Here is a 12683-nt window from a genome sequence, read left to right as displayed (position 1 = left end):
TTCACCTCTGGAGTCATGTGATTGGGTCTGTCAGGTGGGTCACCTCTGGAGTCATGTGATCGGGTCTGTCAGGTGGTTCACCTCTGGAGTCATGTGATCGGGTCCGTCAGGTGGTTCACCTCTGGAGTCATGTGATCGGGTCTGTCAGGTGGTTCACCTCTGGAGTCATGTGATCGGGTCTGTCAGGTGGTTCACCTCTGGAGTCATGTGATCGGGTCTGTCAGGTGGTTCACCTCTGGAGTCATGTGATCCGGTCAGTCAGGTGGGTCACCTCTGGAGTCATGTGATCGGGTCTGTCAGGTGGTTCACCTCTGGAGTCATGTGATCGGGTCTGTCAGGTGGTTCACCTCTGGAGTCATGTGATCGGGTCTGTCAGGTGGTTCACCTCTGGAGTCATGTGATCGGGTCTGTCAGGTGGTTCACCTCTGGAGTCATGTGATTGGGTCTGTCAGGTGGTTCTGGAGTCATGTGATCGGGTCTGTCAGGTGGTTCACCTCTGGAGTCATGTGATCGGGTCTGTCAGGTGGTTCACCTCTGGAGTCATGTGATTGGGTCTGTCAGGTGGTTCGTATTCCACTCCGAGTGACTCACTTCCAACGTTTGCGAGCTTTGAGGGTACGGGCAACCCGGCCTGGTGGAGACTTGCGCTCCGAAGAGCGCACTTTGTTTTCTAATTTTAATTCATTATAAATGTCCTTGTTATTCATAATATTGTTAAAATTATGTTTTAATTCATTATAAATGTCCTTGTTATTCATAATATTGTTAAAATGATGCGAGTAAGAGAGAGCTCAACATTAGTAATGCATTTAGTACTGAATACTTATTGGACTGATTTTGTATATTGTCATAGTACACATTTATAAAGTATTTATTATATCTATTTGTATAGTCTCATAGTATACAGTTTATAAAGTATGTATTATATCTATTTATATAGTCTCATAGTATACAGTTTATAAAGTATGTATTATATCTATTTATATAGTCTCATAGTACACAGTTTATATATATATTACATTTATATTGTGTCCAGAGTTTTAGCGAGTTCCCTCTACCACTGGTGTGTCTATAGACTTATTTACTTTGCAATTAAAGTAATTTATTGCCTATAGAGCATAGCAGTTATACGTATATATAGTTAGACTTATAGAGCATAGCAGTATTGTGGTTCCACAAAGAAATAAAAAAGAATAAAAAAGAATACAGCAAAATGTACATGTATGTTTTTTTATTCGGGGGGGTACTATTTACATTTCAGATACAGCAAAATCACCTGATGCTTGGTGTATGTAATAATAGTAATAATAATAATAATAATAATATATGGTGTATGTAACCCAATTCTTGTCAGAACACAAACATTCAATGCCATTGACCACCAGGGGTTCTCAACGTTTTGGGCTGGGGACCACCGGAAATGCTTTGGCCGTGTCTCGCCCAATGTTGTCCAAAGTGGACTTTTAATGTTTTGTTAAGGGCATTAACGTGAGGTCAGGTGGCAGCCAAGTCTATGGACTTTTAAGTTTTTTTTTACGGCAGTTAAACAAATATTGACGACGTGAGACATCATGTGGCCGATATAAATACAAATAGCCTACATCTCGTAACGTGTATTGTGGCAGTGAACGAATCTGCATGTCACTTCACACAAGTGTGTTTTTTCACGTTTTTTTCTTTGTAGTCACATGGCTACCAGTTCCCACCTGATGTTGTGTGGGAGCCCAGATTGCTCCAGACCGTACTGAATAACTGCTAGCTTACATAATGTCTTGAGGCTAGGACTGAAGTCTAACACATACAGCTCAGTGGATTCTCCCATCATGCAACAGCACATCCTGTACATCTGAGATGGGTGTTTCCCCTTGGGCTTAATCTTCTTCCAGGAGAAGGTCTCTGGACTGAATTTCCAAACATCATTGCAGCACTGGTTACCGTTCCAGCCACCAGATATGTACAGCTCTCCGTTGTAGGTAAAGGTTACCGTACCACTGGTCACCGTTCCAGCCACCAGATATGTACAGCTCTCCTCTCTGGTTACCGTTCCAGCCACCAGATATGTACAGCTCTCCGTTGTAGGTAAAGGTTACCGTACCACTGGTCACCGTTCCAGCCACCAGATATGTACAGCTCTCCGTAGGTAAAGGCTGAATGATCCTCACGTCCTGCTGGAGCAATCTGTGTAGAAGGTGAGTAGTATAAGAGGGATGTTGTAACATATTCTTTTGTTCTATATATCTTTTGTTCTATTGTGTGTAATTATTAGACATAATAATGGACTAACACCACTAGGTCTCCACTTATTAACACATTGATTGGAGAGTTGGGCTAACACCACTAGGTCTCCACTTATTAACACATTGATTGCTACAGAATCTAGCCAGGCCTATTCTTATGTTGCTAACGTTTAACATTGAACGAAGGACCTTGTTCGGGGGCCCACAGCAAAATGTTCTCTTATAGCGAGAATCACACGCATCAAAATAAAGCTGAACTTGTCCACTTCAATTTAAAAAATACATTTTGATTTTACCATCTTCCATTCTGGAGATATTGACCTTTTTGCAACACCTGCTTTTGCCTGGAATCTTGAACAGCGAGCAGAGTTATGGATGGTTTAAAGTCAGAGACATTGACAGGCAGATATAAAAATGAACACAATACATATCCTATACATCCTATACACCGAATGAAAGCCCTGAATGTGTATTCAGTGATTGAAACGTATGGATACGTGATTCGCACCGGACGTATGATTAATTAAAGACGTACGGATACGTTATTAGCAAATTATGGGTTAAAGTCCTTCCTTATTCACTTGATTTCAGACTGCAGGTGAAGATGAACTCTCCAGACTCATAAGAACTACAATACCCATGAAGCATCACTCCCAGGTGAAGATGAACTCTCCAGACTCATAAGGACTACAATACCCATGATGCATCACTCCCAGGTCAAGATGCACTCTCCAGACTCATAAGGACTACAATACCCATGATGCATCACTCCCAGGTGAAGATTAACTCTCCAGACTCAGCCAGGGACGTTTCTATTAAACAGGAAGCTGAAGACGTTTCTATTAAACAGGAAGCTGTAGACCAGCCACTCCTCAGTAAGTTTCCTTTCTTCAATATGTTCTGTTCCGTAGGGCTGCCACAATATCTTATTTTCACTGTACAATAACAATGGCAAAAAATACACTCATAATATAGTCCGGTTGCTTGTGTAATTTCAAACCATTTTGGATTCTGTGTAAATGGAATCTTTTTCCTAATCTCCTGAAAATGTTAAAGATGGAGTGCCGTGATTTTTTTATTTTTTCCAGTGTTTATGAGGTGACAGTACTTCATTAGAGGTCTTGGTGTGGTTGTTATGTCATGTGTTTATGAGGTGACAGTACTTCATTAGAGCCCTTGGTGTGGTTGTTATGTCATGTGTTTATGAGGTGACAGTACTTCATTAGAGCCCTTGGTGTGGTTGTTATGTCATGTGTTTATGAGGTGACAGTACTTCATTAGAGCCCTTGGTGTGGTTGTTATGTCATGTGTTTATGAGGTGACAGTACTCCATTAGAGCCCTTGGTGTGGTTGTTATGTCATGTGTTTATGAGGTGACGCTGATCTTTACAGTAGTTTGTGAGATTTTCCCCAGACACACAGACCCATTTACAGACGTACAGACCCAGAGCTACACCATGGACATCTTTTACATAGATTGTTAAGCTACCATCGGTCCACATTTCAATTTTTCATTGTCAGAATAAGCTTCTGTTTCATAACAATTTACAATTACAATTTACAATTTAGGCATTTAGCAGACGCTCTTAATCCAGAGCGATTTACATTAAGCAAGAACAAAAGCATGGGAATACATCGCATATATAAAAAGCATTTATCAAGAAACATGTGTAAGCTAAGAACGTAGCTAGAACATATCTATATAATGACACTGTACATATAAACTATACATATATACTATACTATGCTGTACATATATACTATGAAGTGCTATGACTACATACAATGCAATTATTGTGCTGTCTACATAACATGCTATAAGTCTGTATCAAATGCTATCTAAGTCTACAAAGTGCTGTCTAAGGGGGTAGGGTAAGTGCTATGGGCCATGGTGGAGTCTGAAAAGGTGGGTTTTCAGACTACGGCGGAAGATTGGGAGTGATGCTGCAGTTCTGACTGCAACAGGGAGTGCATTCCACAGTTTTGGAGCCAGAAGGGAGAAGAGTTTGGGACGTGTGGAGCGTTGTCCCGGCGTTTTTAGTGAGGGTACTTCCAGCTTCCCTGCATTGGCTGATCTGAGTGCGCGGGAGGGTTTGTAGGGTTCAATCATACTTGCAAGATATGGGGGAGCCATACCTCTGGTTGCTTTGAATGCCAGCATCAGGGTTTTGTATTCTGTGCGGGCAGCGACCGGGAGCCAGTGGAGGGAGCGGAGCAGGGGGGAGACATGTGAGAATTTTGGCTGGTTGAAGACCAAGCGAGCTGTGGCATTTTGGATCAGTTGGAGAGGCTTAAGTGCACATGCCGGTAGGCCAGTAAGGAGGGCGTTACAATAGTCGAGTTTTGACAAGACTGTTGTCTGGATTAGGAGCTGGGCTGATTCCTGGGTGAGGAACGGTCTAATTCGTTGTATGTTATAGAGTGTGAACCTGCAGGATCGAGTGACAGCTGTGATGTGAGTTTTGAACGAGAGCTGACTGTCCAGGACAACACCAAGGTTCCTGGCTGTTGGGACAGACGTTACCAGGGCGTTGTCTACGGAAATAGTTAGCTCCCGCATAGGGCAGGACTTAGCTGGGAAGAAGAGAAGCTCAGTCATGCACTGAGTGGCAGGACTAATTTACTACCAGATCAGAGCTGCAGGTGTGAAGCAGGGGTCGACACTAAGGTCTCAGAGGCACTTGCCTGTCGGGCAAGTACAGGTCATGCCCACTTGCCTGCAAAGTAAATCGTCCATTATAAAAAATAACAATTTAATTAACCTTCTATTTTTTATTTTTTATTTTACTATTTAAAAAAAACAAAACAGCTATGATTATGCCTATGTTCACACTGGTTATTTTATATTTGTAAGTGTAGCAACAGTGAAAACAGCACATTTAGGTAAACAGTGCTCTTATTTTACATTCCACAGACCAGAAGACAGAGCACTCTAGTCACGTTCAGGTGTTTAGTCAGATGTGTTGTGTTTATAGACGGTTGCGGTTCCCCTCAAACGAGCACTTGCCCGGTCGGGCAACCTGAAAGCAAACTCCACCTGCCCAAACGTTTTATTTACCTGCCAGGGGCAGGTGGGCAAGTATTAGTGTCAATGGCTGTGAAGTATTGTTTTTTAAATTGTTTCAGAATTTCATGATTCAAATAAAATATTTGCTGTGACACCATTATTCAATTTCGAGTTAAAGTAACTAAATATATTACTCCAAAGTATTGTTTTAGTATTTTTGCTAAAATCTGGCTAAAACTACAGTAATAACCTGTAGTTAGTAACAGTTTAGTCAATCTTATCTTGGTAGGAAATAGCTCATTTTGTACATGGAATGGATTTACATTTTAGGAATCCGGTGTTGACCATCATGTTATGTTTCTGCTCCTAGACATCCTGCACATGGTTGTGTGTAAAGAGGAGGTTTCTCCTGAACAGGAGAGGAGCTCCAGTCTGCTCCAGGAGGAACCAGAGCCTCCACACATTAAAGAGGAACAGGAGGAGCTTAAAGATGAACAGGAGGAACTACTTCAAAGACCAGAGGAACCTGTTGGGTCAACGTTGACATTACTAGCAGTGAAAAGTGAAGAAGACAATGATGATTATGATGATGAAGAAGAAATATCTTCCCACTGCTCTGAAGTTGAAGTTGAAGTTGAACTTGAATCTGACACTGATGTCACTGAAGACAGTGATGATTGGGAGGAGACCAGTGAAGACGATGATGACGAAAAGCGTGACAAGAGTTCCAGTGACTCAGGTTCCCTGAAGAAGCACCAGCGTGTCCACACTGGGGAAAAACCTTTCCAATGTAAACAATGTGGCAAGAGTTTCAGTAAGTCAGGTAGCTTGAACAGACACCAGCGTGTCCACACTGGAGAAAAACCTTTCCAATGTGAACACTGTGGCAAGAGTTTCAGTCACTCATGTGACCTGAAGTCACACATTCGTGTCCACACTGGAGAAAAACCTTTCCAATGTGAACATTGTGACAAGAGTTTCAGTGTATAAGTACCCTGAAGTCACACCTTCTAGTCCACACTGGAGAAAAACCATTCCAATGTAAACATTGTAGCAAGAGTTTCAGATTGTCATCCCACCTGAAGACACACCAGCGTGTCCACACTGGAGAAAAACCTTTCCAATGCAAACACTGTGACAAGAGTTTCCGTCTGTCAGGAGACCTGAAGACACACCTTTGTGTCCACGCTGGAGAGAAACCTTTCCAATGTAAACATTGTAACAAGAGTTTCAGTGACTCGGGTTCCCTCTTGAAGCACCAGCGTATCCACACTGGAGAAAAACCTTTCCAATGCAAACATTGTGACAAGAGTTTCAGACAGTCATCTCAACTGAAGTCTCACCTTCGTGTCCACAGTTCTAACAGGACACAATAAAAGGTGTCCACTGTAAACGGTGTGACCAAAGTTTAAATAACTCGGGTCACTTGCTAAGACACCATTGCATTCACACCATGGGGTAAAAAAAATAAAGTTCCCACCATAGACAATATTCCTGGCCACGCCCCCTACTTCCGCTCTGAGGTCCTTTTGTAGGAGTGTGTTCCTGGACTGAACTCTGTTGGACTGAACTCTGTTGCTGTTTATATATTTATGTCTAATAAACTATTCAATCAATCAATCAATCCTGTCAACAGAGGCCTCCATTCTCCTGCTCTTTTGTTTTCTTCTCATTTTAAACCTTTAAAACGTATTATTAACAAACCATTTATGTTGACTTTATTATTATTGTTTGCTAGAGGATGACGTTACAGTGATGTATTACTAATTATTTCGCTGTTTTAATACAATGTTACTGTTTTGATGTTTGATTTGAATGTAATCTTGTGTTTTTTTAGGGCTGGGACTCGATTACGATTTGTAATCTAATTAATTAGAGACTTTGTAATGAATTAATCTCGATTAATCACATTTTAATCGCATATCAATATTCGACCTGAGAACAGTGAGAAACCTTTTTTTATGTTTTTTGTTTTTGTGAATCAATGAATAGTGACTACGGAATACCACAAATTTTCAACATTTGACTATGTCATTAATATACCTTAGAGTTGCGTGGAAATAATAATAAAGTCCCCCCATTATGTTTATGTTTTATGTTTATTTATTTGATATGGACATAACAATTGCATTGCTCATTGCACAGTTGTACAAATTGTAGATGCATCATTTACAGTGTGTTAGCACATGTGCTAATTTTCACCACAGGAGACTTCTAAAAAATACAATTTAGTTTTTTAAAAAAAAACACCCAATCAAATACAAAACATTATACATTCTAATAATATTTACAGCAAAATTACAGTACCCATTACATAATCTCAAATACACAAGTAAACATAATCACTCTAGTAACTCAAGCTATACATGTGAACACAGTTGATTTGATTTCAACCATAGTTTGTGTCCTCTGTAGAACACGTTACCATCCGTCTCTAGTTTTAGAACCGTAGGCAAAGAGTTCCATAGGTTTGCTCCCTTTACTGAGAAGGCAGACTGTCCGAATGAGTTGTTACACCTGGGAACAGTACAGTTACCACTTGTTGAGGCTCTTGTGGTTGCTCTACCAGAGCTCGGAAGTCTAACAACCAGTCCAGAGAACAAAGGTGAAACATGACCATGTAAACATTTAAAAACCAATTTGATATTAGAAAAAAACACACAATTTTCAAACGTAAAAAGGTTGTGTTTTTCTAAGAGACCACAGAGGTGCCATCTCATTGGTTTTTGATCCATGATTTTTATAGCCTGTTTGTATATTGATGTTATAGGTTTTAAGACAGTTTGGGAGGATTGTGACCATGTTGTAATGCTGTATGCTAGGTGTGAGAAAATCATAGCATGCATGTACAGCTGTGCAGTTTTAGCTGATAAGTCCCTTCTAATATGACAAACAACATAAACATTTGGTTTAACCTTCTTGCATATATGCTTTACCTGTTTTTCAAATTTTAAGTTTTTATCCAAGATTATAAGTATTTTACTTCACTCATTTCAACAAGAGTTTCATTTTTGATGCGTACCTCAAAGGTGGAGATACACATTGAAACCGTTTTTTTGTACATTTAAAGTTAATTGTGACGACTCTAGCCAGTTTGAGATGTTCTCCAGTTCCTGTGTCAGCTGCGCAGCTGCCATGCTGGCTGTTTTAGCATATGTATAGATGACAGTGTCATCAGCATACATCTGGCAGCTAACGCCTGGACAGGTATTTGGAAGATCGTTGATATACATGGTGAACAGCAGCGGTCCAAGTACCGACCCTTGGGGCACTCCCATGTTGTTAGGGAGCAGAGTTGATTTCTCCCCATTGACCCTGACACACTGTTTCTCCCTCCCAGATATGACTTAAACCACTGTAAAGCTTCTGCCGACATTTTAAAGTGCTTTAATTTAGACAACAGGACTCCATGATTGACAGTGTCAAAGGCCTTTTTTAGGTCCAAGAACACTGTCCCCACAACATGTCCCCTCACCAATAGACCCTTGAACCTGTCAAGTAAGTAGCAGTTAGCTGTCTGTGGAATGTTTAGGTCTAAATCCAAACTGCTGTGGATGCAGTAGTTGTTTAGACTCTAAACATTCAGTTAGTTGCATAGCAACAATCTTTTCCAATATTTTTGAGACAACAGGAAGAATGGCAATAGGTCTATAATTGCTAGCCAAGTCCTTCTCTCCTGACTTATGAATCGGGGCAATTATTGCCGTTTTCCAGCTCTCTGGGAACCCATTTGTTTTTATTGATACATTAACTAAGTAGGTGATAGGCTCTAGCAAGCAGGTCTGATGTTTTTGTATTAGTTCAGCATATAAACTGTGAATGTCCTTTGACATAGAGCTACTCATATTTGCGATGCATTTTTTTTACTGCATCACTGGATACCTCTTTGATCCGGAAATCATCTGAATGGACATTGTCAGTCTCCTCATAGGGTGACTCCGTGGATCTAAAGTTACTGGAAAATTCCTTTACAGACTTAATGAAAAAATTGTTGAAAGCATTTGCCATAGCCACATTACTATCAACAAGGCTATTGTTTACTTTCAGACTATTTATTTAATGGCTGTTGCCATTAGCCTCTTCAATAAGCTTGTGGAAATAGTTACTCCTAGCCTTCCTTAGCTCAGACAGCACTTTGTTCCTCAAGCCTGTGAAGAGAAGGTGGTCAGTATTGTTTTTTGTTTTTAGGGTCTTTTTAAGGGCAAGATCTCGCTTTTTAGTAAGCTGGAGGATTTCTTTGTTGAACCAAGGGAGAGAATATTTCTTTGGCCTGCTTTTCCACGTTTTGGTGTATTTATTTATTAAATTGCCCAAGATTGAGGTGAAATTATTCACACTGTTGTTTAAATCTGGCTCTCTAGTTACCCCTTCCCAGTTGATTTCCATTAAATCCTGTTCAAAGTTAACTATGTTTGCCCTGGGAATTCCTGTCGTTGAGGTGCGACTTTCCATTTTACAATGGTGGACCAGACGTTTTCCTGTTAGTTTTCTTACAATCAAGGTCATATTATGATCTGAAAGTCCAGTTATAAGATTATATGTTTTTATTGCTCTCTCTGGCCTGTTTGTGAAAATCGGATCAATAAGAGTTTCACTCTTTCTAGTTATGCGGGTGGGTTTATCTATCAACTGTTTATATTTATATTTCTCCATTACAGATTTCAGTTTTAATTTGCCCTTTTTATCGGCCCAGTTCACATTGTAGTCCCCCAAAAATATTGTCTCGTTATATTTATCACAAGCAGAGAGAAGACTTTTCAGTTCATTGTAAAAATCAGCATCATGAGATGGAGGATTATACAGTACAACTATGTTAAAATTCATGTTGGGAGAAAGTATTACGTTGAGTCCCAAACACTCCATGTTTACAACCAGTTCAAGCTCTGCACATTTAATACATTCCCTAATATAGATTAGAACACCACCGCCTACTTTTCCTGTGGTTCTATCTTTCCTGAAACATGTGTATCCAGATATGTTAACTCGGTCAGTGGAAACATTGCCGTTCAGCCAACTCTCAGTTATACACAAGAAATCCAAGTTAGATTCAATTAGAACTTTCCTTATCTGATCAATTTTAGGTAACAGACTTCTGACATTTAATTGACCTCCTAATAATCCTTTGGGTTTTGAGTGTGGGTTCCATATGACCTGTGCGTGGTTTACAGTTTGAAAGAACTTGAACTGTCTCTGTTTTAATGCTGCGCGATGACGTGATTCAAGTGTCAGTTGGGTTGTTTGACACTCGCGGGGTGCCGTCTTTGTTTACACTGTACTACTGTCCCAGACGAGTCGCGTTGTATACTGTTTGTTGTTGAGAGGGCATTCTTTAATTGTTGCCTAGAACTGGATGTCTGAAAAGAATGGTAACATTATGAAGTACATCTCAGTGAAGTCACAAAGATGTACTTCATAATGTTACTGTTTTTTTCCAGACCCAGAATGGGGGGACTTTATTAATTCCACACGACTCCATAGAAAAATGTCGAAAATGAGTGGTATATCCCTTTAAGCAATACAACTTTTTTTCCCCAACAGATAAAGTGCAGCATGTGCCTATATAAAGTGTATTCAGTGTCTATATGAATACTCAAATGTGCTTTACATGGCGGGGCGTGAGAAATCAAATAAAAACAACGTTATTGGGGGGGAAACACTTAGACAAAGGAATAAAATCAAAAACTGTGGAAGGAATTCCAAGCTTGCTGCTTCATGCAGTATGCTTCGCATCGAGGACAGTTTGACAGCTTCATGCTGTGGTGAAATCACTGCGAGCATCCGGTGTCCTCTGCGAGACATGTTTAAGCTGAAGCAGCTAGCATGGAAGCTAACGTTGGTCATATGGATTATGGAACCTTTCCCTCCGACATTGCACACAACCATGCCGTTATCCACGCGTTTTAAATGTAAATGTCCCATCCACTGAGCAAAAGCGATATAAGCGGCTTCTTCATTCATTGATTCGTTTGGGTTTGGGCTTTGTTGTTGTCTGATGGAGCTGTAGAGTGGACTCCTGCTGCTGCTACGGCGCAGGCGTGCAGCAGCCTATGCAGTACTGTAGTGAAATGCTCCCAGTGAGAAACGTTCCGCGGTGAAAAAAGGTGCGGTTATAACTAAAAAACATTTCATGGATGCACCTGGGACGTATACGCGATACTTTTTCTGTAGTTAATTAATCTCAATTAAGGCGTTAAAGACCCGGCCCTAGTTTTATTACACGCCAAATGGGAGGCACTACCACAATTATTTTACTCATTTAATATCGGTTAAGGAAAGAAATTGTACGCATGCATTTTTAAAGCTTTCATGACATTATTTTTCACCATCATCCGTCATTTTTTTCACCCGGACAATTATATTATTGTAATTTTCATAATGTTGCTGATGTCTGAGGTGGGCGGGTCTTTCAGTACCTTCATGATGCTCAGTGACATCATAATGTCACTGATGTCTGAGGTGGGCGGGTCTTTCAGTTCCTTCATGATGCTCAGTGACATCATAATGTTGCTGATGTCTGAGGTGGGCGGGTCTTTCAGTACTTTCATGATGCTCAGTGACATCATAATGTTGCTGATGTCTGAGGTGGGCGGGTCTTTCAGTACCTTCATGATGCTCAGTGACATCATAATGTTGCTGATGTCTGAGGTGGGCGGGTCTTTCAGTTCCTTCATGATGCTCAGTGACATCATAATTTCGCTGATGTCAGCGAGATTTTTGAGCTTAGCAATTTAGCACAACACCACAATGCCCCATTCAATTCAATGCAATTCAATTAAATTCATTGAGGGCTTATATTAGGGGAAATAGCCAATAATGCACTTTTGCACAAAATAACACCTGGACCTCTTTGGTGGGGACGTAACAACTACAAATAAAGGTAAGAAAGCCTTCTAGCATGGAATTCTCCTTTAAGACCATTTATCAAATGTATTTTGCTTTTTGCATACAGCTTTTTTTGTCCTGAACTCTTGTCACATTTGCCATTGACAATGAAAGGATAATTTACTTCATATGTGTCTGAAACAAATCGTCTTTTTGTGGAAACACAAACATTAAATGCCATTGACAATGAAAGGAAAATATATGTCATATAGACAAGCAAATCGGCTATTTTGGCCATAATGAGATGGTGTATGTATCTCATTTCACATGGGTGTGATTTTATTGTAACATTTAGGACCAAACAGACAGTCTTACATGGAGGTGTCCATCTATCCTGTTATTACCCTGAATGTGTTGTTCCTCTCCTTGACCAGCCGAGGGCGCAGTTACCCTCCTAATAAAAATGTTCTTGTTCGATTGGGTGAAGCAAGCTGAGATGGTGACGTCATCATGTACGCTGCTATTCAACGTTGCCATGTCTGCTTATTATAAGCAACTGGGCTTGTTTCCTAATCCTAATGTTTAAACCAGTGATTCCAGATTATTCAGTATTTTAG

The sequence above is a fragment of the Electrona antarctica genome, assembly GCF_951216825.1.
Source record: "Electrona antarctica genome assembly, chromosome: 7".
Lineage (NCBI taxonomy): Eukaryota > Metazoa > Chordata > Actinopteri > Myctophiformes > Myctophidae > Electrona > Electrona antarctica.
The sequence above is the reverse complement of the archived record's forward strand: the minus strand, read 5'-3'. Positions refer to the sequence as shown.